At 41.9% G+C, this 27,953-nt stretch overlaps 1 non-coding gene and 1 pseudogene across 1 annotated transcript; one reads left to right on the top strand and one right to left on the bottom strand.

Moving 5' to 3' along the window:
- Positions 1–1,028: 1,028 nt before the first annotated feature.
- On the bottom strand, positions 1,029–27,953 carry LOC122663030 (annotated as a pseudogene).
- On the top strand, positions 20,129–20,235 carry LOC122663521. The gene has a single exon (XR_006333185.1). It is a non-coding gene; the product is annotated as a small nucleolar RNA R71 (small nucleolar RNA).

Here is a 27,953-nt window from a genome sequence, read left to right as displayed (position 1 = left end):
TTCTCTGAATGACATGGTGGAGCATACACCAGACACCCAAATACTTGGTAGCTTTACTTTTTGCATATATCCATAAGACATTGAGATATTGATGCAAGAATTTTTTTTTTTTTTTTGAGTTTCCTTCCAAGGAATTTCGAACAAGTCACCCTGTTTCCTAAGGCAACAGTGCCCTGTCTAGTCCCAAGGAATTCCACTTTTCTTTCTATTTCTTTTTCTTTTTTTTTTTTCTTTCCATTCACTTTCATGCCTTGCCTTGCCACAAACAAATTGATCTCAACTACTAGCTAAAAGATCAAAGGGTCCATAAAACACATAGAGAAATCTAGCCATCAAATGAAATAACGCTCATATTTTCCAATTCAGTCTCTCTCACAGGATACAAACTAACTACCGTCCTTGAAAAGGGATTTCTTTATTATTTTGCATACTAGGGCACCTGATTCCCTCTCTCTCTCGCCTTGCAATCAAAGAAATGTATGCACCAAACCAAACTGCCGTCACAATCAAAATTCACCAATTAAGTCCAACACACCCCCCCACTCTTAATTCATGCAATGTCCTCAATGCATGCAGAAAAGAAGAAATAAGGACAGGGGAGGGGATATATACCAGGAAGTTAGTCTTCAAGGTAAAGAGGCTCATGGAGATCCATGACCTCTTCCACACTTGGAGTAGGCATCTCAATGTATGGCTTCAAATGTTGGTCATTTACCTTAAATGTGACACCTGTACTTGGATTGAGGACTTCAACAGCCCCATGAAGGATAAACAATTTGAACAATATAGGGGCCATCCCATCTTGAGATCAACTTACCTGGAAAGATGTGCAAACGAGAATTGTACAATAAGACTTTATGGCCTACCTCAAAAGATTTTCTCAAAATGTGCCTATCATGGAAAGCCTTGGTTTTTGCTTTGTAAATCAGGATATTCTCATATGCCTCATTTCTAAGCTCTTCCAACTCAGATAGTTGGAGTTTCCTATGGGCACCTGCAGTGGGTAGGTCAAAGTTAAGCTCCTTTATAGCCCAAAAGGCCTTGTGCTCAAGCTCAACAGGTAAGTGGCATGCCTTTCCATATACCAGACGGTATGGAGATTGACCAAGATCGGTCTTAAAGGCGGTCCTATGGGCCCACAAAGCATCTACCAACCAATTAGATCAATCTTTGTGGTTCGGGTTGATGGTTTTCTCAAGAATTTGCTTAATTTGTCGATTGAAAACCTCAACCTGGCCACTGGTCTGGGGATGGTAGGGTGTGGCCAACTTGTGAATGACACCATATTTTCTCATAAGGGCCTCAAAGGACTGGTTGCAAAAGTGCTTGCCCCGATCACTAATGATAGCACAGGGAGTACCAAAATAGGAGAAAATGTTCTCCTTCAAAAATTTCCCAATCACCTTGTGGTCATTGGTCTTATAAGCAACTGCCTCAATCCATTTGGACACATAGTCTACAGCAAGTAATATGTACAGATTACTAAAAAAATTAGGGAAAGGCCCCATAAAATCTATACCCCATACATCAAACACCTCAACCACCAGAATTGGGTTGAGGGGCATCATATTCCTCCTGGTGAGACACCCTAAAGATTGGCATGAAGGACACGCCTTGCAATAAGTAAAGTGTCTCTAAAAAGAGCAGGCCAATAAAATCCATACTATAAAACCTTAGCCGCTGTCTTATTGGGCCCAAAGTGACCTCCACAAGCCTGATCATGGCAAAAAGATAAGATAGATTGTTGCTCATGATCAGGAACACATCTCCGGATTACCTGATCCGGACAAGTCTTAAAAAGATAAGGATCATCCCAAAAGAAATATTTAACCTATGAAAAGAAACGATTCTTATCTTGGGTGGACCAATGTGCAGGTGTTACACCCGTAACCAGATAATTAACAATGTTAGCAAACCAAGGTTCACTAGACACTACCATCAGATACTCATCAGGAAAGTTCTCGTTGATTGGAGAATCAACAGTCAAAGAATTAGGCAGCCGGGATAGATGGTCTGCAACCAAATTTTCATACCCTTTCTTATCCCTAATTTCAAGATCAAATTCCTACAACAAAAGAACCCACCTAATGAGGCGAGCCTTAGCATCTTTTTTCTGTACAAGATATTTGATAGCTGCATGGTCAGTATAAACAATCACATATGATCCAATCAAATAGGGCCTAAACTTCTCTAAAGCAAACACAACAGCTAAAAATTCTTTCTCAGTGGTGGTATAATTGAGTTGTGCATCATCAAGAGTCTTACTTGCATAATAAATCACATGGGGTAATTTGTTGATTCTTTGCCCAAGAACAGCCCCTATAGCAAAATCAGAGGCATCACACATAAGCTCAAATGGCACTATCCAATTTGGAGCTTGAATAATAGGGGCTGAGGTCAATGCTCTTTTCAATTGCTCAAAACTCTTATGACACTCAGGAGAAAAATGAAATGGGCAATCCTTTGCCAAAAGGAAAGTGAGAGGTCTAGCTATTTGGCTAAAATCCTTGATGAATCTCCTGTAAAAACCTGCATGGCCTAAAAAAGATCTAATGTCCTTCACACTCTTGGGTGGTGATAAATTGACAATAAGGTTCACCTTAGATCTATCAATCTTAATCCCCTCTTTGGACACAATGTGACCAAGAACGATGCCTTGCTTCACCATGAAGTGGCACTTCTCCCAATTTAAGATCAAGTTCTTTTCTATGCATCTTTTAAGAACCAAGGAAAGGTGATGCAAGCAATTAGAAAAGGTAGAGTCGTGAATAGAAAAATCATCCATAAACACCTCTAAGAAGTGCTCTACCATATCATAAAAGATACTCATTATGCACCTTTGGAATGTAGCAGGGGCATTGCAAAACCCAAAAGGTATATGCCGGTAAGCAAAGGTTCCATAAGGGCATGTGAATGTGGTCTTATGTTGTCCTTCAAAGCAATAGGGATCTGATTATAGCCTACATATCCATCAAGAAAATAATAGTATTCATGGCCAGCTAGTCTCTCTAACATCTGATCAATAAAAGGCAAGAGGAAGTGGTCCTTCTAAGTTGCTGCATTCAATTTTCTATAGTCAATGCACAGTCTCCATCCTGTTTGGATACAGGTTGGAATCAATTCATTATTGGCATTCTCAACTACAGTGACTCCTCCTTTCTTTGGTATAACCTGCACAGGACTCACCCATTGGCTATCAAAAATAGGATAAATTATGCAATGATCCAAACACTTTAGGATCTCTTTCTTGATTGCCTCTTTCATCACAGGATTAACCCTCCTTTAGGGTTCCCTAGAAGATTTGGAACTCTCCATTAGATGCATATGATGTTGAACAATGGAGGGGCTAATACCTTTGAGGTCTGACATGGTCCAACCTATGGCTTCCTTATGTTCCTGTAGAAGCTTGATCAACTCTTCTTCCTGAACAGAAGTCAAATCAGAAGTAATAATTACAGGAAGAGTGTCATCTTACCCTAGGAAGGCATACTTGAGGTTGGAGGGCAACACTTTCAACTCTAATATGGGGGGCTCAATAATAGAGGGTTTAGGAATGGAGGTGGATAGGGGTCCAAGGGGCTCCAAAGGTAGTTAGATGCTCCAGACCTCAAATAAGGGGGTATCATCAACACCCTCCAATTCCTGTATACATTCTTGAAATTCTGAATCAAAGTCAATCTCAAAGAAAGTATCAACATCATCAGGAAATCCTTGAAGCATATGTACCTCTTCATCCATATCAGGTTGCTTGCCTAACCTAAACACATTAAAGTTCATAGAAGTATTGCCAAAAGATAGTTTTATGAGACCATTCCTGCAATTGATCAAAGCATTACTAGTAGCAAGGAAAGGTCTACCCAAAATAATTGGGATTTGGTCCTTAAAATTTGCAGTAGGTTGGGTATCCAAGACAATAAAATCCACAGGAAAGACAAATTCCCCAACCTTTAGCAGGACATCCTTAACCATCCCCTTGGAAATTTTAACCGACCTATCTGCAAGTTGGAGAGTAATTCTGGTCAGTTTTAGCTCTCCTAATTCCAACTGTTGGTAGACATGAAAGGGTAACAGGTTCACACTTGCACCAAAGTCCAATAAGGCATGATCAATGGTGGTATTGCCTATAGTGCAAGAGATGGTGGGGCTTCTAGGGTCCTTATACTTGGCTGCTACCAGTTGTGCGATAAGAGAACTGATATTAGCAGCCAAGAATGCCTTTTTGGACACATTAGTGATCCGCTTTTGGGTACACAAGTCTTTGAGAACTTTAGCATAAGTAGGGACCTGGGCTATACCATGTAGTAGAGGAATATTCACCTAAACCTGTTTAAAAACATCCAATATTTTCTCCATAGAAGGAGACTTCTTGCTAACCAACCTATTTGGGAAAGGGGCAAGTGGGGTATAAACTCTTTTAGGGGTGGTCTCTTTCACTTTCTCAACAGAATCATCTTTGGTTTCCTCAACCAAATCATCTGAAATTACTTCAGGTTCATCAGACGAACCAGGAACAATAGGCACTTCAATGGCCTTATCAGAAGGGGGAGAATCAACAGGAGTATAAGATATTAGAGATTGAGGTGTACTAACCTGTTGATACTCATGGCTACTCCGCATAGCATATATTGCATTTACCTGATTGGAGGGCCCTTGATGCTGTTGGCCTTATACAACATTGAGTGGAGGGTCTTGGGTACCTTACTGAATATGAACCTGATGCCTAGGATTTTGCTCAGGTTGGCTAGGTAACTTCTATCAAACCCTGCCCCTGGCTGACTGAAAATTTTGATTGAAGGACAGGAACCCCTGATCAAGTAACCAGGATCACTATGGAGCATCACCCTAGTGACTTGGATTGATGAAGAAACCTTGTGTGGATCATCCTACCTGCCTGTCAGAAGGTGGACAACAGACCCCTACAAATGTATAGCCCATTGCCTGATATATAGTTTGGATCCCAGGTAATCTCTCTCCTCTTTATAATGGTGGGACCCACCTCTATAAAAGTGTGTAAAACCCCAATATGGGTATGTGGGGACAATACCCTGACCAAGGGTCAAACCCCTATGCAAGCCCATTGAATTTCAGCTTGCTAGAATTCTCTGGACGATGGCACTGGGCGATGCAGTAAGGCCCAATGACATCGCCCAGTGGGTGTTTCTGAATATTTAATTGGATTTTAATTGTGGGGATCACCCAACATGGACATGGGCACCCTCCATGGACAGAGGGAAGTCTGAAGGACCACCTCATACCCTTGGTTCACTGTGGACCCCACCAGTGTGCCCAGAATCAGTTTAAAAACTGATTTTTAAAAGAGGCTTTCTTAGGCAAACAGGCCTCAGTAAGGGCTGAGCCTATAAATAGGTAGCTTTGGGCTCATTTTAGAGCCCTTGATATATCTGAAATCCATGGGAGAGAAGAGAGGGAAGAAAGGAGAAAAAGAAGAAAAAGGAGAAGGAAGAAGGAAGAAGAAGGAAGGGGGAGGTGTTGCCACCCATCACAGCTGGAACCGAGCCCTCTCTCAGCCATCTCAGGTATAAACATGTATGCCTATACCTGCTGTCCACATCTTTTTTCTGTGTTTGGTGTATTTCTGCTCCCTAGGCAGCCCTGAATAGCTAGGCTTTGCCCAGAACAGCTCCAGATCTGCCATGCTAGCCTTAAGCATGGAAGATCTGTGATTTTTGAACAAAAATATAATTCTAATTTGCTGTTCTTGTGAGCCAATTCTGGCTGTTCACAGCTGCACTGTCTAGATTCACTCCTGGCTGACTGATTGAAGCCCTAGATGCAAGCCATGGCTGCACAGACCTAACCCTAGGTAATCACAGCCATGAAACCCTATTTTATAACTATTTACAGCCCTACATACGGTTGAGATTGAGATCCAGCTTGGAGAAAACCTTGTGATACTATTCATTGGGTTGTTTGGGCATCCTCTGGCAGCCTGATGGTGGACCTGATGGATGATCCATTAGGATCAAATTGAAGGTCATCCCAGGGGCTACCTAACCCCCCTGACATGCAGAGGATCAAGTCTGACCTCAGCCCTGTGGGCCCAACCTTGGGAACTCAGCCCAAATATCGATTGCAGCCTCCGGGCTATGAGCTGGGCGATGCAGACATCGCCCAGAGCCATTGCCCAATGAATGGAAAGTTACTGTATTGCTGATCTAACTTTCGGGAATCTCACCCTTTGGCTTTTGTTCACTGTGGGTGGTTGGGAAATGACTAAAAAGCCCTTTACCACATCTATTTATGATCAAGGAATACTTTGGAACCCTAGTGGGTCCCATAGGTAAAGGAAACCCTACTGTGCTTGGTCCTGCAGCATAGGCAAACTGTGGACAGCATTGTGGGCCTGATCTGCTCTAGGGTCAGGTACAACTATTGAAAATGACCATATTACCCTTGTGCCATTGACTCTGGCCCATGCACCAGGACATGACCTAAGGCCTAGTGCAAGGCCCAGTGATCCAAAATGAGTACCAATCAAATACCGGGTCAACCCAGTAAGTTTAGGTTAACCCTAGGAGTGCCAGTGATAGACTGAAAACCTAACATGATAACTTTTGATTTATATCTAGGAATTGATCCCGCGCTCGAGGTCAACAACCAGACTACTATTAGAACTAAGTTTGCAACAGAGTATCTAAAACCAAACTCAGGTGAGTGAATAATTCTGTTGTGCGTACATGTGTAATTATGATACTATGTCGGCTAATAAAACTTGAATCATATATGTTGTGTTATGTATTTCTGTTTAAACTACTCAAATCACTGCATAATGACTATCTATTGATCAACACTGTGAATTCTATAATGATGATTGTGATTGTTAGACTAGATGCCGTAGTCGGCTTGGAAATGAGGCCTGTGGTAGCCCGTAGAATGGGATGCGGTTGACACCACCCAACTCATACGATGCCATATAGACATGGGGTTAGAGTTTCATCACCCATGCTATGCACCCTTGCCAACAGGGGTTTAGGTGTTGGATGCCTGTGAGGGTGACCATATGTGAATGAGAAAAGAAATGAAAAGAAATGAAAGAACACCGGAATGGTGAATATGGGCTATATGCCAAAGAAAAGAAAAGAGAAAAGAAATGGATTGCCCTATAGGTTAATCACAGAGGGCTGGTCAGACTAACCTTGGTGACTGATGCGGGAGCTGACTGGTCCTCTCCGACAACTCAATGGGTGTATCGCGGGAAAGGGTTAGAAGCCCGCACCAGGGATACATGTATTGGGGATTGTAGTAGCACAGACCTGACTTAGTTGTATTATTAGGTGGCTAATAATAAACTGGACTTGCACATCATGTAGGATCATATGAACTGTGAATTGTGATTGCATATGCATGCATGATTGATGTTAATTGCTCATGAGCTCAGTGGGGCTTACACTCTATTATACAATATTTTTTTTAGATGATTTTGTAGATCGATGCCAGTGTGGGGAGGCTTATCTCGAGGAGGAGAGTCCTGGTTGTTACGATGATGTTGGTGTGGACCCGACGGAGGTCATACCGATCCTGCATTCTTTCTCAGTGGTCATTGATGAAGACCGTTGAGGAGTATTTTTGATGCTTTTTGTTTTGGGAACTCCTTTTTGTTTTTGCTAGGAGTTCATCCCCGTTCTGACTGTGGACCGGTTGTAGTTTTTACTTTCTTTTCTTTTTGGGGATGAGTATGCTCACCCTGTATATATATGTATATATAGTAGTTTTAGCTTTGGTTCTGTTAGCTTTGTCTTTATGTTTATGGGTTGGTGGGAAATGTATCAAAACAATCTTTCTTATGTATATATTATCATCATTTCCCCGTATCGCTATGCTTCCTTTCTTTATTGAAATTATAGTTTATCTGCAGCACTCTGATCTTACTTATGGTAATGAGATGAATGTGGTTCCGTGAATGTAAGCACTGCTTCTAGATTCATGGGATTTGGTGGATTGCCGTTATGCAATTTGGGTCACCTACCTAATCCTCCTAGGGGTGGTTTGGGGTGTGACAGAGCTTGGTGTCAGAGCGTGAGGCTCTTCTTACATTCATGGAGTGTAGACTAGGACTAATAAGCTTGAAATAATAAAATATGTAATAATTAAAAGCTATAGGGGAGGTAGTTACAATTAAATAAAAGATGCATAATTTCCATTAAATAAAAGATAATTGTGGCCAAGCCACTACATAAGTTTCACTGGTAAACTGAAAGTTTAACAATTACATAGCTAATAAAAAAAAAGAAAAACACTAAAATTTGAAACATCCTAAGGAAAGAAAAGTACATAAGCATAACAGAAGCAAAATAGTCTGAAACACATAGTATGGACTGGCAGGAGCTGATCAAGAACTACTCGGTGGGAGGTAAGTCATCTGGAGGAGGCTGTGTCTGGCGAGAGTTAACCCCGTAGAATTTGTCCTAGAAATTTAGTCACCGCTTAATAGATCCCACTCTGCTCCCCAAGGAAGCGAAGCCCTGGTCCATCCTGGTCGCCATATCAGAAAGCTGGGTTCCGAAGCTCTGGAAATGTGTCTTCATCTGTGCCCAATCAGAAGACCCTGGAACTTGAGAGCTAGTGGCACTGGTCATCTCATATGCAGGTAGGTCAGTAAACTAAGTGTCAAAACCCTCGAAATCACCTGGACCTATACCTTGCTCCTCTACATGTATACCCTGGGTGTCTCCCCCAATGTTCCTCTGCTCCTCTCCAAGCAACCCCTCATCGTGCACATCATCACCATGCTCCACTCCCTGCTCCTCCACATCCTACTACATCCCCATCTGTTCCTCACCCTCTGGTGGATCCTCTCCAGGCACCTTCATCTTCAGAATGAAGGTTTTGTCAATGGGCCTGGATCGGTCTTTATCAACATACTCACCCTCCAAGGGAACCCCAAAGTAACGAAAGACTAAAGTGAGGAACTTCCCATAAGGAAGGTTCCCATCAGCTGGGTTCCTAGCATGGTAAAGCATTACCTGAAGCAATAGATATGGAAGGTTTATAACTAGACCTTCCTTCCCAGCTCCCAAGAGATAGTATGTGATGTACGCCCTCAGCATGGGTATGCTACCCTTGTTACCGCCTTTAGGGTAGATGTTGTAAGTCACACACCTGCTAATGACACGGGCACTGGGTTTGTAAGAAATCTCAGATTTGGGTGAGCTCTGTGACCCTGTCAATGCTTTGAAGACCATCCTCCTGGTCTCCAAAGAGAACATATCTGAGATGTCCATCCGTGGCAGATAGTAAACCCTCTCTCCTAAGTCAGGTAAACCCAAAATCTCTGCTAATAGGGTAGTGGTCAACCTAATATCCGTTCCCTTCACCCTACTCTCCACTCCGAACTCCTGGGTACTAGAAGGCCCTAGGTTGCAGTAAAAGTACCAAACCAAGAAAGGATAGCATGGCTCGGTGAGTGCCAACATGGGGGTCCAACCCAAAATGTTGAACCTAGTATAGAGATTGTATTGATGAAAGTCCTCTACCCGGACTACCTGACCATTCACAATCTTCAGAGATTCAAAATTTTTCCACTCCTTAGCATATTCGTACCTAGAGAAGAGGAAATGATCGAAGTTGGTTTCCTCCGGAGAAGAATCATCACTAGGAGATGAAGGAGGTACTATGGATGCCGAAGAATCCTCTGACTCAACCCGTAGTCGCTTCTGGGCTACCGATTTCCTAGCCGTACAATGACTTGTAGACATTTTCTACAAAAAGGGAAGAAAATAACATGGTTAGGACAAGACTGTTGACAAAACCCTAACCTAAGCAAGAGGGAACAAAAAGAATTCAAAGAAAAAGATAAAGTAACTAAGAAAACTCACCTAGGTATGTGTAGGTTCGTGATTGACTTGAGGAAATGCCAAGATTTGGTGTTGAGATGGTCCCCTCACCCTCCAAGTACTTCTCCTAGGTGTTTAGAGAGATTTGGAAGAAGTAAGAAGTCAAATGGGGCCCTCTCAGATATAAAAAGCCTAAGCCCCGATTCTTTGGGTGATGGCACTGGGCGATGTGGCAACGCCCAGAGACATCGCCCAGTGAGGGAATCTTGCTAGTTTTTGAGTTTTAGCTTATGGAACCTTTGGGAATACCTAAAGTGACCTTAGACAACATTAAAATACAGATTTTTATTAATGTTTAAGAAATAATAATAATAATAATAATAAAATAATAAAATAATAAAACTCAAATGACCTAAGAGGGCAACCAACCTAGTCTTCTTAAGGTCAAAAGGGTGAAATTTCTACATGTGGTTTTAGTGGAACACATAGGGACTAGGAACATTTTGTGGATATAATTAAACTAAGTACTTAATATATTTATATAAATATGAATGTACGTGTATGCATAATTATAGGTTATGGTGAGTACAGCTACATGCTTGAATACTGTGATGTACAAACTGATTGGAGTGTTGCTATGCAAACAGAACTTAGTTAAGTAGGTATGTTGTAATAAGGGTTTAGTAAGTACGGGGAGCGTAGATCTCATCCTAACCAAGGCCTAGAATAGCTGGGAATAGGACCTAATAGGATTCCTAGTAAATCAAACACCTAGATGTTAAGGTACCTCGAGCCAACCCAAGAATTAGTTTCATCGATCTTTGGTAATTCAATTTCAGTAGATTTGTACTTAACTCTTCTGATTAAGTATGACCTGATGATTAGAATCATTTTACATGACAGGACCCATTACCTTGGCCAAGGCTGGAGACCCCGGCAATATGATTTATATTAGACATCTACGAGAGAGACTGAGACGGATACGACTAATGTTACCCCGAGCTGAGAATCGATTGGATTTCTATTTAGCCATTGCTGCCCTTAGTGGACCAGAAGAGCGAGAGTATTTTATGACCTTAGCTGAAGAGGTAAGAGCTGACATAGAATTTTTGCTTGCGATGGAGTTTGTGACCGGGAAGAAGCTGGAGATGCTTGCCTGTTAGATCAGGTAAATAAATAAAAGTCTTTTATGTAAAAAAAATTTTGAAATCTCTCATATAGTGCCATGCATAGTATATTGATACATAAAATGCATAAGAAAGTGAAACATAATGCACTCAATAAGACACATCACATAATAAACCAAGACAATGTACTCTAACAATCTACCTTACTGGTTCGACTCACGAAACTAATTGGAACTGTGGACTAGACTTGCACCTGCTCTAGCTAGAATTGTTGATCCATATGGATGATATTGGGATATTGAACACGCTCCTCTTTTTCAGAGAAGCAATAATGGTTAACACCAGAAGAGGTTCTCGTGGTGGTCGTAAGGGAAAGCAACCTCGAGTTGTACCGGAGGTTGAACTGCCTAACGAAACTGAGGCTCAAAATTCTGAAGCATCGGCTGCTTCATCAGAAGCACCAGCGGCTGCTCAAGTCACTACTGCTACACCTCAGCCAAATGTGGTAGTTGGTGACGTGACTGCATTCATAACCACTTTGACGCGGACCATGCAACAACAGCAAGAATTGCTTGGTCAGATGTCTACTCAGTTTGCAACCATGATACACGAACGCGACACCACCACCACCCAACTGACCTGTGCTATTTCCACCACCTGTGCCTCAGCATTTAGCAGAGAACTCTACCGCCAAGGTTATGGAAAGATTTAAGAAACTTCAATCGCCTACATTTTTCAAAATAACTTCTGAAGCATTGCAGCCGGAACGATGGATCAGTGCCCTAGAGAAGGCATTTGAAGTGCTTGAGTGCACAGAAGCACAAAAATTGATATGTGTGGGTTATCAGTTGCAGAATGAAGCCAAAGCCTGGTGGAAAGCTACTAAACATAATTTGGAAGCCACTCATCCGAACCCCACGTGGGAGGAATTTAAAGAAGTTTTCTTCAAGAACTACTTCCCAGAGAGTTTCAGGGATAGGAAAGAAGTAGAATTCATCGCATTGGTGCAAGGAACCAAGTCGGTACTAGATTATCAACAGCGATTTGAGGACTTGTTCCATTTTTCTCCAGAGCACCTGAAAGGAGAAGTTAGTAAGGCGAAGAAATTTAAAAAAGGACTCAAGACTGAGATCGGATCAGTGTTGTCAATCATGGACATTAGGGATTATGCTCAGATGGTCGACAAGGCAAAAACCATGGAAGATAGATTTAAGGAGAAAGAGAAAGAGAAAGCTGTGACATCGTTCGTGGGCAAAAGGCCAAACAATTTCCAGACCTATGCCTGGCCAAAATAAAGTTTACCGCGGAACCAACTCAAATTCCGTCTCAACTCCGTATCATAGGCCGAACATGGGTCAGAATCCTTTTTGCCCCACATTTAATCGACCTGCTCAACCGGCGATGAGTCAAGCAACAACGGCAGCTTCTCCAACTCGACTAGTAAAAAGTCAAGTGAGCCAAGCCTCAACACCTGCTGCTCCAGCCTTTAAGTGTTACCAGTGCAACAAGGAAGGGTCAGAGATTGTAGAACGCGTGAGTGCAACAACAACTCGCTGAATCAGCCCTACGCTAGGTCTTTCCAGCCACAGGACAATCGGACGCTAGGAAAGGTGTTTGCGATGACGAATGAAGAAGCTGAGGTGAATCCCGATGTATTAACAGGTAAGTTACTGAACACTACTAACTTATAGGGACTAATTGGCTTACTACATGTAACCTAAATTACCTACGAACCCTAGGTACCCTGAATGTCTCAACCATACCTGCGCGAGTATTATTTGACTCAGGCGTAACCCACTCTTTCGTCTCCTCAACCTTTGCGAGTAAGATGAAAGATCAACCAAGAGACATCGGGCATGAACTAGTAGTCAGCACGCCGACAGGGAGTGTCGTGAGCTTGAAGAAGGTCTACGACCCTTGTTAGATTGAGATTTGTGGGAAGAAAGTAACCGCACAATTGATAAAGATGGATATAAATGATTTTGACATAATCCTAGGCATGGATTGGCTATCCGCCTATGGTGCAAACTTCTTGTGTGCAGAGAAGAAGATAAGGTTCAACTTGAAAGATGGGTCAATGTTCACCTATCAAAGTGAACCCAAGAAGAAATCCAGGAGAATAACTTTGTCAGCCCTCTAGGCACGAAAGTTTCTTGACGATGGATGCCAAGGTTTTTTTGCCATAATAATAGACGCGGAGGCAAAGATAAAACCATTGGAGGAACTGGAAGTCGTCAGAGAATTTCCTGATGTTTTTCCAGAAGATCTAAAGCAGCTACCGCCTGATCGCGATATAGAATTTGAATATTGATCTGATTCCTGGTGCAGCACCGGTATCGAAGGCAACATACTGGATGGCACCAATCAAACTGAAAGAGTTGCAGGTTCAACTTCAAGACCTGTTGAAGAAAGGATTTATACGACCCAGTATATCACCCTGGGGAGCACCCATTCTGCTTGTCAAGAAGAAAGATGGAAGTATACGGCTGTGTATCGACTACCGCGAGTTGAATAAGCTGACCATCAAGAATCGATATCCGCTACCGCGTATCGATGACCTACTCAATCAGTTACAGGGAGCACGAGTTTTCTCCAAAATTGATCTTAGGTCGGGATACCATCAATTGAAGATCAAGAGCGGTGATATCCATAAGACGGCGTTCCGAACTCGATACGGGCATTACGAATTTTTGGTTTTGTCGTTCAGATTAACCAACACCCCGGCAACATTCATGGACATGATGAATAGAGTATTCCATGACTTGCTAGATAAATTCGTCATTGTATTCATTGATGACATCTTGGTATCCTCTAAGGATGAGGAAGAACACACGTGACACCTTACTTTTGTGTTGCAGCGATTGCGAGAACACCAACTTTTTGCCAAATTCAGTAAATATGAATTTTGGCTTCATCAAATTGGATTCCTGGGACACATCGTCACCAAAGACGACATCAAAGTAGACCCAGGCAAGGTGAAAGCGATTCTTGAATGGGAAACCCCAAAGAATGCTACTGAGATTCAAAGTTTCTTAGGACTGGGCGGATATTATCGACGATTTATTGAGAATTTCTCACGGATTTCGGCACCAATGACAAAACTTATAAGGAAGGGAGCCAAATTTGAATGGAACGAAGCATGTGAGAAAAGTTTTCAAGAATTGAAGAACCGTTTGGTAATAGCTCCAGTCCTGACCATTCCAGACGGCACCGGAGGAATGGTGGTATATACAGATGCATCTAGGATAGGATTGGGTGGCATCTTGATGCAGAAAGGAAAAGTTGTCGCCTACGCATCCAAACAATTGAAGGAACATGAGAAGAACTACCCTACTCATGACTTAGAGTTGGCAGTAGTAGTTTTTGCGTTAAAAATATGGCGGTATTACCTATATGGTGGAAAGAGTGAGATCTTCAACGATCACAAAAGTCTGAAGTATTTCTTTACCCAAAAGGAGCTGAATATGAGACAAAGGCGATGGTTGGAATTGGTGAAAGACTACGATTGTGAAATCCAGTACAACCCTAGCAAAGCCAATGTTGTGGCGAATGCACTAAGCAGAAAATCTCAGACTGCGTCCCTCGCATCTTTGGCCGTAAGTGAGCAGTTAATAGAGGAAGCTCCGAAATTTGATTTGGAACTCGTGATCGAAGGAACAGCTATGCAATTGGTAGCTATGAACCTGCAGCCGTCGATACGAGAGGAAATAATTGTGAAACAACCATTGGATCCCGACCTGGCCAAAATAATTTGGGAAGTTCAATAAGGTGTCCATAAGGACCCAGATTTTTCCTTGGCCCATGATGGTGCATTGAAGTTTCGAGATAGACTGTGCGTGCCTGATGATTTTGACATCCAAGACCGAATTCTTAAAGAGGCGCACAACTCACCCTACACAGTCCACCCTGGAAGTACAAATATGTATAAAGATTTGAAGAAGTATTACTGGTGGATGGGAATGAAGGAGACCATAGCAATATACGTGTCTAAGTGCCTCATCTGTCAACAGATAAAAGCAGAGAGACACCGACCGTATGGATTGTTGCAGCCACTTCCCATACCTAAGTGGAAGTGGGAAAGAATCACTATGAATTTTGTGACAAATCTGCCCAACACTAGGAAAGGCATGAATGCAATTTGGGTGATTGTAGATAGACTAACAAAGGTGGCACACTTTATATCGATCAAGACAAGTTACCCAATGGAGAAGCTTGCCCGCATATATATTGAAAACGTAGTTCGGTTACACGGCGTGCCTGTCAGTATTGTGTCCGACAGAGATCCTCGGTTTAGCTCAAGGTTTTGGAGAAGTTTGCAGAAGGCATTGGGATCTCAACTAAATCTTAGCACAGCTTTCCATTCGCAGATGGACGGACAATCAGAAAGAACCATTAAGACTCTGGAGGACATGCTCCGAGCCTGTGTTTTGGAAATGAATGACAGTTGGGATGCTCACATACCTCTGGTGGAATTTGCATACAATAATAGCTATCACTCCACCATTAGCATGGCACCATTCGAAGCATTATATGGACAGAAATGTAGAACTCCATTATATTGGGATGAAGTTGGCGAGCGGAAATATCTCGGACCTGAGATGATATAAGCGACTTGAGACAAGGTGGATATTATAAGAGAAAAGATCAAGACAGCCCAATCAAGAGAGAAAAGTTATGCCGATAATAGAAGGAAGGACATCGAGTTTGAAGTCGGTGAAAATGTATTCCTTCGAGTGTCTCCAACTAAAGGATTGCTACGATTCAACAAGAAAGGCAAATTGAGCCCAAGATTCATTGGTCCTTATGAAATACTTAATAAAGTGGGACCCGTAGCATACCGACTGGCATTACCACCATCTTTATCAGGCGTCCACGATGTTTTTCATGTGTCGATGTTGAGAAAGTATATTAACAACCTGACACATGTACTATCAACTGAACCTGAACAGTTGGATGTGGATATGACCTACGAAGAACAACCCACAAAGATATTGGACAGAAAGGAGCATAACCTCCATAACCGCACAGTCACTTTTGTAAAGGATCGATGGGGAAACAATCTGGTAGAGGAAGCTTCATGGGAACGTGAGGATGAAATGAAAGAAAAATATCCTCAACTCTTCGAAATGCGAGGTAAGCAAATTTCAAGGACGAAATTTTTGTAAGGTGGGGAAAAATGTCAAACCCTACCCCTGGCTGACTAGAAATTTTGATTGAAGGACAGGAACCCCTGATCCGGCAACCAGGATCACTGTGGAGCATCACTCCAGTGACTTGGATTGATGAAGAAACCTTGTGTGGATCATCCTACATGCTTGTCAGAAGATGGACAGCAAACCCATGCAAATGTACAACCCATTGCCTGATATATAATTTGGATCCCAGGTAATCTCTCTCCTCCTTATAATGGTGGGACCCACCTCTGTAAAAGTGTGTAAAACCCTAATATGGGCATGTGGGGACAATACCCTGACCAAGGGTCAAACCCCTGTGTAAGCCCATTGAATTTCAGCTTGCTGGAATTCTCTAGACGATGGCACTGAGCGATGCAGCAAGGCCCAGTGACATCACCCAGTGGGTGTTTTTGAATATTTTATTGGATTTTAATTGTGGGGATTACCCAACATGGACAAGGGTACCCTCCATGGATAAAGGGAAGTCTGAAGGACCACCTCATACCCTTGGTTCACTGTGGACCCCACCAGTGTACCCAGAATCAGTCAGAATCAGTTTAAAAACTTATTTTCAAAAGAGGCTTTCTCAGGCAAACATGCCTCAGTAAGGGTTTAGCCTATAAATAGGTGGCTTTGGGCTCATTTTAGAGCCCTTGACATATCTGAAATCCGTGGGAGAGAAGAGAGGAAAGAAAGGAGAAAAAGAAGAAAAAGGAGAAGGAAGAAGGAAGAAGAAGGAAGGGGGAGGTGCTGCCACCCATCACAGCTAGAACCAAGCCCTCTCTCAGCCGTCTCAGGTATAAGCATGTATGCCTATACCTACTGTCCACATCTTTTCTCTGTGTTTGGTGTATTTTTGCTCCCTGGGCAGCCCTGAACAACTAGGGCTTTCCCAGAACAGCTCCAGATCTGCCATGCTAGCCTTAAGCATGGAAGATCTGTGATTTTTGAACAAAAATATAATTCTGATTTGTTATTCTTGTGAGCCGATTCTGGCTGTGCATAGCTGCACTATCCAGATTCATTCCTGGCTGATTGACTGAAGCCCTAGATGCAACCCATGGCTGCACAGACCTAACCTTAGGTAATCACAGCCATGAAACCCTATTTTGCAACTATTTACAGCCCTACATATGGCTAAGACTGAGATCCAAGCTTGGAGAAAACCTTGTGACACTATTTATTGGGTTGTCTGGGCAGCCTGATGGTGGACCTGATGGATGATCCATTAGGATCAAATTGAAGGTCATCCCAGGGGCTACCTAACCCCCTGACATGCAGAGGATCAAGTCTGACCTCAGCCCTGTGGGCCCAACCTTGGGAACTCAGCCCAAATGTCGATTACAGCCTCTGGGCGATGCAGACATCGCCCAGTGAATGGAAGGTTGCTGTATTGCTGATCTGACTTTGGGGAATCTCACCCTTTGGCTTTTGGACACTATGGGTGGTTGGGAAATGACTAAAAAGCCCTTCCCCACAACTGTTTATGATCAAGGCATACTTTGGAACCCTAGTGGGTCCCGTAGGTGAAGGAAACCCTATTGTGCTTGGCCCTGCAGCATAGGCAAGCTATGAACAACACTGTGGGCCTGATCTGGTCTAGGGTCAGGTACAACTATTGAAAATGACCATATTACCCTTGTGCCACTAACTCTGGCCCATGCACAGAGACATGACCTAAGGCCCAATGCAAGGCCCAGTGATCCAAAATGAGTACCAATCAAATACCGGGTCAACCTAGTAAGTTTAGGTTAATCCTAGGAGTGCCAGTGATAGACTGGAAACCTAACATGATAACTTTTGATTTATATCTAGGAATTGATCCCGCGCTCGAGGTCAACAACCAAACTGCTATTGGAACTGAGTTTGCAACTGAGTATCTAGAACCAAACTTAGGTGAGTGAATAATTTTGTTGTGCGTACATGTGTAATTATGATACTATGCCGGCTACTAAAACTTGAATCATATATGTTGTGTTATTTATTTCTGTTCAAACTACTCAAATCACTGCATAATGACTGTCTGTTGATCAACACTATGAATTCTATTATGATGATTGTGATTGTTAGACTAGATGTCGTAGTCGGCTTGGAAATGAGGCCTGTGGTAGCCCATAGAATAGGATGCGGTTGACACCACCCGACTCATACGATGCCATATAGACATGGGGTTAGAGTTTCATCACCCGTGCTACGCACCCTTGCCAACATGAGTTTAGGTGTTGGATGCCTGTGAGGGTGACCATATGTGAATGAGAAAAGAAATGAAAAGAAATGAAAGAACACCGGAATGGTGAATATGGGTTGTATGCCAAAGAAAAGAAAAGAGAAAAGAAATGGATTGCCCTACAGGTTAATCACAGAGGGCTGATCGGGCTGACCTTGGTGATTGATGCGGGAGCTGACTGGTCCTCTCCAACAACTCAATGGGTGTATCACGGGAAGGGGTTAGAAGCCCGCACCAAGGATACATGTATTGGGGATTATAGTAGCACAGACCTGACTTAGTTGTATTGTTAGGTGGCTAATAATAAACTGGACTTGCACATCATGTAGGATCATATGAACTGAGAATTGTGATTGCATATGCACGCATGATTGATGTTATTTGCTTATAAGCTCAGTGGGGCTCACACTCAGTTATACAATATTTTTCTTAGATGATTTTGCAGATCGATGATAGTGTGGCATGGAGGCTTATCTCGAGGAGGAGAGTCCTGGTTGTTACGATGATGTTGGTGTGGACCCCGATGGAGGTCATACTGATCCTGCATACTTTCTCTATGGTCATTGATGAAGACCGTTGAGTACTTCTGATGCTTTTTGTTTTGGGAACTCCTTTTTATTTTTACTAGGGGTTCATCCCCATTCTGACTGTGGACCGGTTGTAGTTTTTATTTTTTTTTTCCTTTGGGGTTGAGTATGCTCACCCTGTATATATATGTGTATATAGTAGTTTTAGCTTTGGTTCTGTTAGCTTTGTCTTTATGTTTGTGGGTTAGTGGGAAATGTATCAAAACAATCTTTCTTATGTATATATTATCATCATTTTCCCGTATCGCTATGCTTCCTTTCTTTATTGAAATTGTAGTTTATCTACAGCACTCTGATCTTACTTATGGTAATGAGATGAATGTGGTTCCGTGAATGTAAGCACTGCTTCTAGATCCGTGGGAATTGGCAGATTGCCATTATGCAATTCCGGTCACCTACCCAATCCTCCTAGGGGGTGGTTTGGGGTGTGACAACTTCCCTGTTTCCCTCTCATGTATGATGGTGACAAGCTGGGTGAGCTGTCTCTCAATATTACTGTGGCCTATCATAAGAAGGGCTATCTTGTTCTCCATCTCATTCATTCTTGTTACTTCTCCTGTATTGATAAACCCTAGGAGTGGCTGATAGGGTGCAAGGGGAGGAGGCCTAGCAGAATTAATAGAAGGTCCTAAATGAGGACGAGGGGGGAAGGGGTGAGGAGACATACCTTGGCTCTGTGGTGTAAAGTTGGGCCTTTGGAGGCCAAGCTGGCCTTGATTGTGAAAGTTGGATGGGCCTGCTGGGTTCCCTTTATTCCAGGAGAAATTGGGGTGATTTCTCCATCCTGGGTTGTAAGTGTTGCTATATGGATTATTTTGGTAGAGCACTTACATTTTCAGTGTTGGAATTACCCACAAAGGTGTTGGGGCATTCCTCCAAATGATGTCTAGGGTTGTGGCACCAATTGCACATTGACGCATGGTTGACCTGGTTAACCGACATAGGCTCTTTAAGGACAATGGACTCTAACCTTTTGATGAGACTGTCCAGTTTGGCTTCCTTGACTGGTACACCATCAATGATGTTACCCTTAGTGGTCCTTTTAGCTTCTTGGTAGGATTTCCACTCCCTAGTCTTATTAGCCAAGTTGGTCAAAAATGACCAAGCATCATTCTCATCAGAAAAAGAGGTGAAGCCTGCAAGACGCATAGATTCTAAAAGCTGCTTGGTCTAAAAGTCTATGCTCTCATAAATAATTTGGCAGATTTGCCACAAGTCAATACCATGGTGAGGGCATTCTAACAGGAGGTCCTTGAATCTCTCCATGAATCTAGAGAAGGACTCATGTGGTTTCTGCCTGAATTGGAGTATGTCACTCTTGAGTTTATTGGTCTTGTGAAGAGGGAAAATTTTTCTCAAGAAGACAATGGTAAACCGATCCCATGTAGTAATGGAATTAGTCGGCAGTTCATAAAGCCACTTCTTAGCTTGGTCCTTCAGGGCAAAGGGTATAAATCGGAGCCTAACTGCATCATCAGTTAAATTTTAAACCTTAATTAGAACACAAACCTCCTCAAATTCCCTGAGGAAGAGATATGCATCATCATTGGCCATCCCATGGAAGTGGGGTAGCATGCTAATGAAGTTGGTCTTGAGTTCATAATTGTTCTCTGTAATAGTAGGCAGACTAATGCAAGAAGGTTGTGCAGCCCTAGTAGGGTAAAACCTATCCTTAAGAGTCTTGGGTTCACCCATGGTCAAAGGTGGGGTCAAAGGTGATGGAGAAGATGGTAGTCTAATAAGACGGTTAGATGAGTCACGGGTCCACAATTGAGCCACCTAAATAGATATGAAGTCTCCTTTAGAAAAATTAAATAAGAGACTAGAAAAAATCAAAAACAAGAGGGAGTCCAAGATAGATAGTGCATCTGTCCCTCAAGAATCAAAACAGTGGTTCCAAAGCTGTAAAGTTGTCATATAGGTTGACAACAAGGGGACCCGTATAGTCTTCAAGGGCCACCTACGGGCGACTCCAATTGGATTCTGATATAGAGTGGAGGACTACTATACGTTTCTGTTTTCTAGGCACTCACTATGTCACTTTCCTGTTATCAAAGTTGGTCGCCTCCAAAGATAAGTCATATGCCATTCCACCCAACCAAGTCAAGATGCAGCGTCATAGGTAACTTAATCCTATGAGGGACACCAAAAGAGGCTGGGTTTGAGCATAAGAAGGACTTTAGATTGGGCGCACAGTCTTTGAATCCGAAGAGAGACAAGATGAGGTTTTCAAAAACTGATTTTTTTTTTTTAGAAGAAAAGGAAAAGATTATAAAAACTAAGCACTCCGAATTATCTAAAAATCAGAAAAATAAAGTGGACAATAATCTCCCCGGCAACGACGCCAAAAACTTGTTTGCACAAAATAATAACCGCAAGCGTATGGATCAATCATAGCTACGGGTCAAACTCAAGGAGATATACGCCACCCTATTTTACTCACTTTAAAGTAATGCAAAGTGAACCAAATTAAAGTGTTAAATTAAACTAATTAAACTAACGAAAATTAATGCGTCCTAACTCACAAGCATCTACCGAAATTATGCATCTAGGAAACTGAATTGGCATGAATTGATTGGTGTCCTAACACATAATCATCTAACCTATCAAACTAACGCGGATTGGAAGGAATAATTCGCAGCCACAAACCACAACCACATAAAAAAACACAAGGAAAAAGTAAAGATAAGAAATTAGGTAAATCCAAAGGTGCTTGAATTGGACTGAATTTGCTTGCTTCTCACACTTGAAATGGCGCTACCAATTCTGAAATTAAAATAAAATTAATTAAATTAAGATTCTAACATGATGATAATAGTGAATAAAAATAATAATAAGAATCTTAAAATCATGATTGAACTAGGGAGATAGAAAATGAGAATAAACTAAAAATAATGGAGAATTAAAATTCCTAATAGAGTGGAGGGATTAATGGAGATGAGAATACTAATAGAAGAAGAAAGAGGTAGAGAATAAGAAGAAGAAATTAGAAACTAGAAAAAATTAAGAGGTTAAGGAGAAGAAGAGCATAAAAATAAAAATAAGAAATTGATACTCCTTTCTACCAAAGTTGAATTGCATGAACTAATTAATCCTTGCATGAATGTAATTTGATGAAGCTTGAGCACTTGAACAATCCTACCATGGCTTCCTCTTCCAAGTCTTCTAAATCTTCTCACTAGAATTTAGAAGCCTAAACTAGAAAGCTTGAAACTAAACTAGAATTATTACAACCATATTGAAGACATAAAATTAAAGCATGAATCAAAAGCATTACAACTATGGAATTCAAAGCATGAAATTAAACTAGAACTTAGAAAGCCAAAAACTAGAAGAAAAGAAGAAATTTCACTAATGAATTGAACCACATTACAAAGGAGAGGGTAGGGGTATTTACAGGGGGGAGAGAGGAGAAGAGAGAAGAGGGAAGTGGTAGGAGAAATATTTCTTAAGAAAAGAGAATATTCTCTTCTCCTTCCTCCTTTACAATGCCTTGAATGCTAAGAAAAAGAAAAAAAATAGAAACTAAGAGAGATAAAAATCCTAGCTACATAAACCTTCTATTTATCAAAAAGTAACTTTCTAATTCTAACTTGTGCTTTCTTTTCCTTGTAGGTGTCTTCTCCAAACAATGAGATTAAGGCATCTTTGACTTTTCAACCTTCCATGGATAAGAGAATATTTTTCAAAAGAAATCTATCCATAGTACAATTTCAAAAGTGCCCTTGAAAAGTTGAAGGAGAGAGAGAATAAGGGTGATGACTAGGATTTCACTCACAATAAATAAAATACCCATTCTGTCTTTCAAAAAACATGGAGCATGGAGTGCTTATATAGGCCTCACTATTGCATTCCTTGCAAAAAATCACCCAAAATAGACCCAAATTTCGTCCAATTTGGAGTTCAGGAGCCCAAGATATCTCAAGTTAAAGTTAGACTGCTCCAGAGCCTTCCAAATAGAATCTTTCGGCTAACAGAAAAGATAACTTCAGCGAATTGCACTAAAACCCCTCGAATTCGAACTTCCGCTTTACTTTGTTCCGGCTAATTTTTGATAATTATAAACAAACCCCTATAGACCATTTTCGCGCGTCGTTACGGAAACGGTCGTAACTTCTTCGTTTCAACTCAGAATCAAGTGCCATTTGAACCGTTGCGAAGCTGACTCGATGGGCTACGTATCCGTACTATTAACGCCTCAAAATTATGCTAAGGAGCCCATTATGACAGCATTAAAATTTAACTAATTGGCATGATTCTTTTAGTGCTCAATCCAAACTTTATTTTCTCGACTCCTGGGCGCTTTCGGCTACTGCCAAACACCACTAAATAGCTTAAAAATGATCCTTAACATCATTTGCTCTATTTTCATAAGAATTCACCTAAAACCTGAAAACACAAACAAAAACCTCAAGTAGTTCCGTTCCAAGTATAAAAATGGGAAGTTTACGACCCCTGTCAGGTAGAAATTTATGGGAAAAACCTGACCGCACGTTTGATAAAGTTTGATATGAAGGACTTTGATGTAATACTAGGTATGGATTGTCTATCCGCCTATGGAGCAAACGTCATGTGTGCGGAGAAGAAGATAGTATTCAAGTTAGATGATGGGTCGGTTTTCAACTACCAAACTGAACCGATGAGGAAGCCCAGAAGAATTACCTTATCTGCCCTCCAGGCGCGAAAGTTACTGGATGAAGGATGTCAAGGCTTTTTGGCCACTGTGTTGGACATTGAGGCAAAGATAAAACCTTTGGAGGAACTTAACATCGTCAGAGATTTTTCTGATGTGTTTCTAAAAGATCTACCCAGCTACCGCCTGATCGCAAGACAGAGTTCGCGATTGATCTAATTCCTGGTGCAACACCGGTATCCAAGGCACCATATTGAATGGCACCTCTCGAGCTGAAGGAACTGCAGGTCTAACCACAAGACTTGCTGAAGAAAGGTTTCATACGACCTAGCGTGTCTCCCTGGGGAGCACTCGTGCTATTCGTGAAGAAGAAGGATGATAGTATGTGTTTGTGTATCGACTATCGTGAACTAAATAAACTGATGATTAAAAATCGATACCCATTGCCACGCATTGACGACCTATTTGATCAACTACAGGGAGCAAGAGTTTTCTCCAAGATCGATCTTAGGTCTGGATACCACCAGTTAAAGATCAAGAGTGGCGATATTTATAAAACGGCGTTTAGAACTCGATACGGACATTATGAATTTCTAGTCTTATCGTTCGGGTTAACTAACGCCTCAGCAGCGTTCATGGATATGATGAATAGAGTGTTCCATGACGTGTTGGACAAGTTTGTCATCATATTTATCGATGACATTCTAGTGTATTCCAAGAGTGAAGAGGAGCATGCTCGGCACCTTACCTTCGTGTTGCAGCGGTTGCGGGAACACCAGCTATATGCCAAGTTTAGCAAGTGTGAATGTTGGCTTCACCAAATTGGATTCCTGGGGCACATCATCACCAAGGACAGCATCAAGGTAGACCTAGACAAAGTAAAGGCGGTTCTCGAGTGGGAGACTCCAAAGTGGGCCCATAAGACTTAACTTAAATGAATAATAGGTTCCTTTAATTAGCTTGAGCCAAACAAGCCCTAAAAATATGCCCTTATAGGACCTTAGGCTAAGCCAAGTATGTCCTAACCAATTAGACTTAATAGGAATGTGACCTTAGCCAAACAGGCCTTAAGGCCCATTTAAACCTGAAGGACCATCCTTAGTCGTAGGCAAACAGGCCCTAAGGCCACTTTTGGTCTTTAAAAGAAGGGCTTAGCCCAAGATTCTTCCATCTCTCCCCCTCCAAGCCAAAACCATGGAGGAGAAGAGGTAAGGAAGAAGAAGAAGAAGAAGAAGAAGAAGAAGTAAGGAAGAGGAATGGGAGGCGAAAGGAAGAAGGTGGAAGGTAAGCCAAAGGGGTTTTGCTACCCTACCTTCCCTCCTCTTGCTGTCCGAACAAGGATTGAAGAAAAGAAGAAAAAGGGAAGAAGGAGAGAGGAGGAGGTGGATCTTCAAGGCTGGCTAGGGCTGGGATTGGAGCTCCACTCACCAAGGTATGTTCTATCTCTTGGTATCTCCCTCTCCTCCATTTCTATTTTTGAATTTGAGTAGGTTTCTTGAGTTTGAGCTAACCTAGGGTTCCATTTGGGACTCAAGATGAGACTTAACCCTTAAATGAGGCTCTAATAGTGAAGACCAAGCTCTATTGAAGGCTTCTATTAGCTACCTTACTGCCTTTGTCACTGATTCCTTGGTTTTCAAACCCAAACCCTATGTTGGACAAAAATATTAGTTAGATCCTTGTGTGATCTTGGATCCATAAGGTAGGCCTAGGTTCTATTAACCCTAGGGAGACCTATAACACCCTTTATGACCTTGAGGGCCATGTGAACTCCAGGTTCCAAGATGGAGGAGAAAACCTTAAAAAATCTCAGAAAGAACTCCGACGGACGTACAAACAGAGTCACTATCATGGTTCCGTCCGTCAGTCCATCCAGTGTATTCTGGTAGCTAGTTTGAATGGATGCAGGAACGGATTTACTCTGTTGCCTCCGTCCGTAGTTCTGTTCGCTCTCGGGTATGTCTCGGGGTTTAGACGGATGCAAGAATGGATTCAGATGGATGTTCCATCCGTGGATCCGTCCCTCATATTTTGACCTATTGGCCTGAACGGAGTCAGGGACAGACTCACCCTATTTCTTCCGTCCGTGAGTCCATCCATGCTGTCTTGGTTGAAACCCAGTTTTAACTTGGGGGTATGACATAGGACCCCTCTATACATCTTTTAACGTTGCTCTTGATTTCTTAGGCTACCCAACTCGATGGATAGAAGGTGCACCGGTGAGATTCATGTCAACCATGCCGGGTGATAACCGAGTTTGGTGAGTGGATTTTGGGTGATTTGTTTGGGTTTGAATATCTATTAAACAATCATTATCATGCAATTATATGAGTTCTAAGCATCTTGTGCATTGCATTATTTATCTTGATTGTGAACTGTTACTAATGTGATGTGATAATGTTCTCATTATGGTATCGGGTCATGGTGCCGGGTGTACCAGTACCGAAACCCCAGAATTAATTATAAAACTTATTGACTATCATTCTGACCTGTATGCACCGTGCCGTACTGGTACCCGGGTACTAGATGGAATGGGACGTTGATGCACCCGGAATACCTCTCAAGACGATAGGACTTACATGTAGTATAACTGTGGCTAGGATTCTTGTTCCCTTATGCTACGACCCTTACCAGTAGGGGTTTATGTGTTGGATAGTCTGAGCACTTGTTGCCTGTGGGGGAGAGAGGCCAGGTCAGGGGTAGTGTTGGCTATCGAGGTCTGCCACTGGGTGGTTTGATGGCTTCTACCAGCGTAGGCTCCCTCGTGATAACTAAGGTTTTATTGTGGCAATAAGTTAAGTGACCCATAGTGTCTCCCGAGTTTTTATAGTAGCATACACTTGACTTAGAATTTGTGTGCTAGGTGAAAAATGAATCTAACATTTGCATGCATCATGAATTGTTTGAAATTGCATGTTTTGATGTATGTGCATTCCCTTTGCTCTCTCACTAGCTTGTGGAGCTAACCTCGTTATGCAACCTCTTTTAGTTGATATGTAGGTAATTTCTTGATGAGCACCTATGGATGCGAATCAAGTGGAGCCGGTGGCTTAGATTTGGATGTCGATGTACACCCAAGAATGGTTCCCTTGTGGCGTAATTTAAACTTCATTTTTGTATTCATCTCCATTCATGTATGAACTTTATGTGTAAATGTACGAAAATTATTGGATGGATACGGGATATTGTAACTGTAATATATGTTATCATTAGAGAACCGATGCTCTGTATTTATATGATTTTAAAATGATTTATGCTTCCACTAATCTCAATCTTTGTATTTGAAACGATTTATTCCATTGGTCTACATTCTTTGACATTATCATGCCTTGATAATTGAATAGACTGTGGCTCAGGACACTGTATCTGTGATCCTGGTAGTATTGGGATGACGTCTATTGTCTCGGTCACCCCTTTCTTGTAAAATACCCTTTATTGGGATGGGGGCATGACAGCTTGGTATTAGAGCGTGATGCTCTGCACCGACCACTAGTCTAGTGTAACCATTTGATTTACTCCCCACAATTAGAGTTCTAAATTAAAAATTTCAAGATCATAATTAAGTGTGTGCAGACATAGGAGAAGACTTATTGAGGTACTACCAAAAATTTTAGAAGTTAATAGGCATATATGGAGTTTAGGACTTGAAGTACTTATTGTTTGAGTGATAACTGTGATGTTGCCTAGTTAGGCCCTATGTGAGTGATAGATGGGCAATCACATCTAACAATTCACAATAATCAATAATAATTCAAGCAAAGCCTAGAACTTAAGGGAAATAGGCAAATATATATAAACACAGATATATAGAGTCAATATCTAACTGCCCAAATTGTTTAGATCCCTCCCTTGGAGGTAGCTGTATCCTTCCCAACTAAAAACATACATAACCACCACCTCCAAACTTCTCAAACCAAACTGATAAAAAAAAAAACGCCAAGGGGGGGGGGGGACAGAGAACACTAGAATAAAAGAAAGCCAAAAGTAAAAAGAGTTCCAGCAAGTCTGAAGTCAAGTCAAGAAAATGTAAATTGAAGACAACTTTTGATTCTGAAAGAGAAGCGGGCTAGTCCTCCATACCATCACGGTCGTCAGTCCTCTCGCTGCCACCATAATAGAGGAAAGTATTGATGTCGTTCAATTCCTTCTCGATCCACTTGAGGCGCTGACTGTGCGAAGAGAACTGCCCCTTAATTCCTTTGAACCCCTCCATCATCCTCAGATTCATCCGCCTGATGGCCAAAAGAACATCACCTCCACCTCCCTCCCTGGCACTAGAAGCCTCTGTAGAATGTGGTTTGGATCCCATGAACTCTATATCATCATCCTCATCATCAATCTCTTGGGGCCCTCCACCCTCCTCATATTTGATCGGCTCCTTGGAACTATAATAGTCACAATATAATCCCAT

Source organism: Telopea speciosissima, chromosome 5 (assembly GCF_018873765.1).
Source record: "Telopea speciosissima isolate NSW1024214 ecotype Mountain lineage chromosome 5, Tspe_v1, whole genome shotgun sequence".
In the NCBI taxonomy this organism is placed as follows: Eukaryota; Viridiplantae; Streptophyta; class Magnoliopsida; order Proteales; family Proteaceae; genus Telopea; species Telopea speciosissima.
Note: the sequence above shows the minus strand (reverse complement) of the source record. Positions and strands in the feature narration are given on the sequence as shown.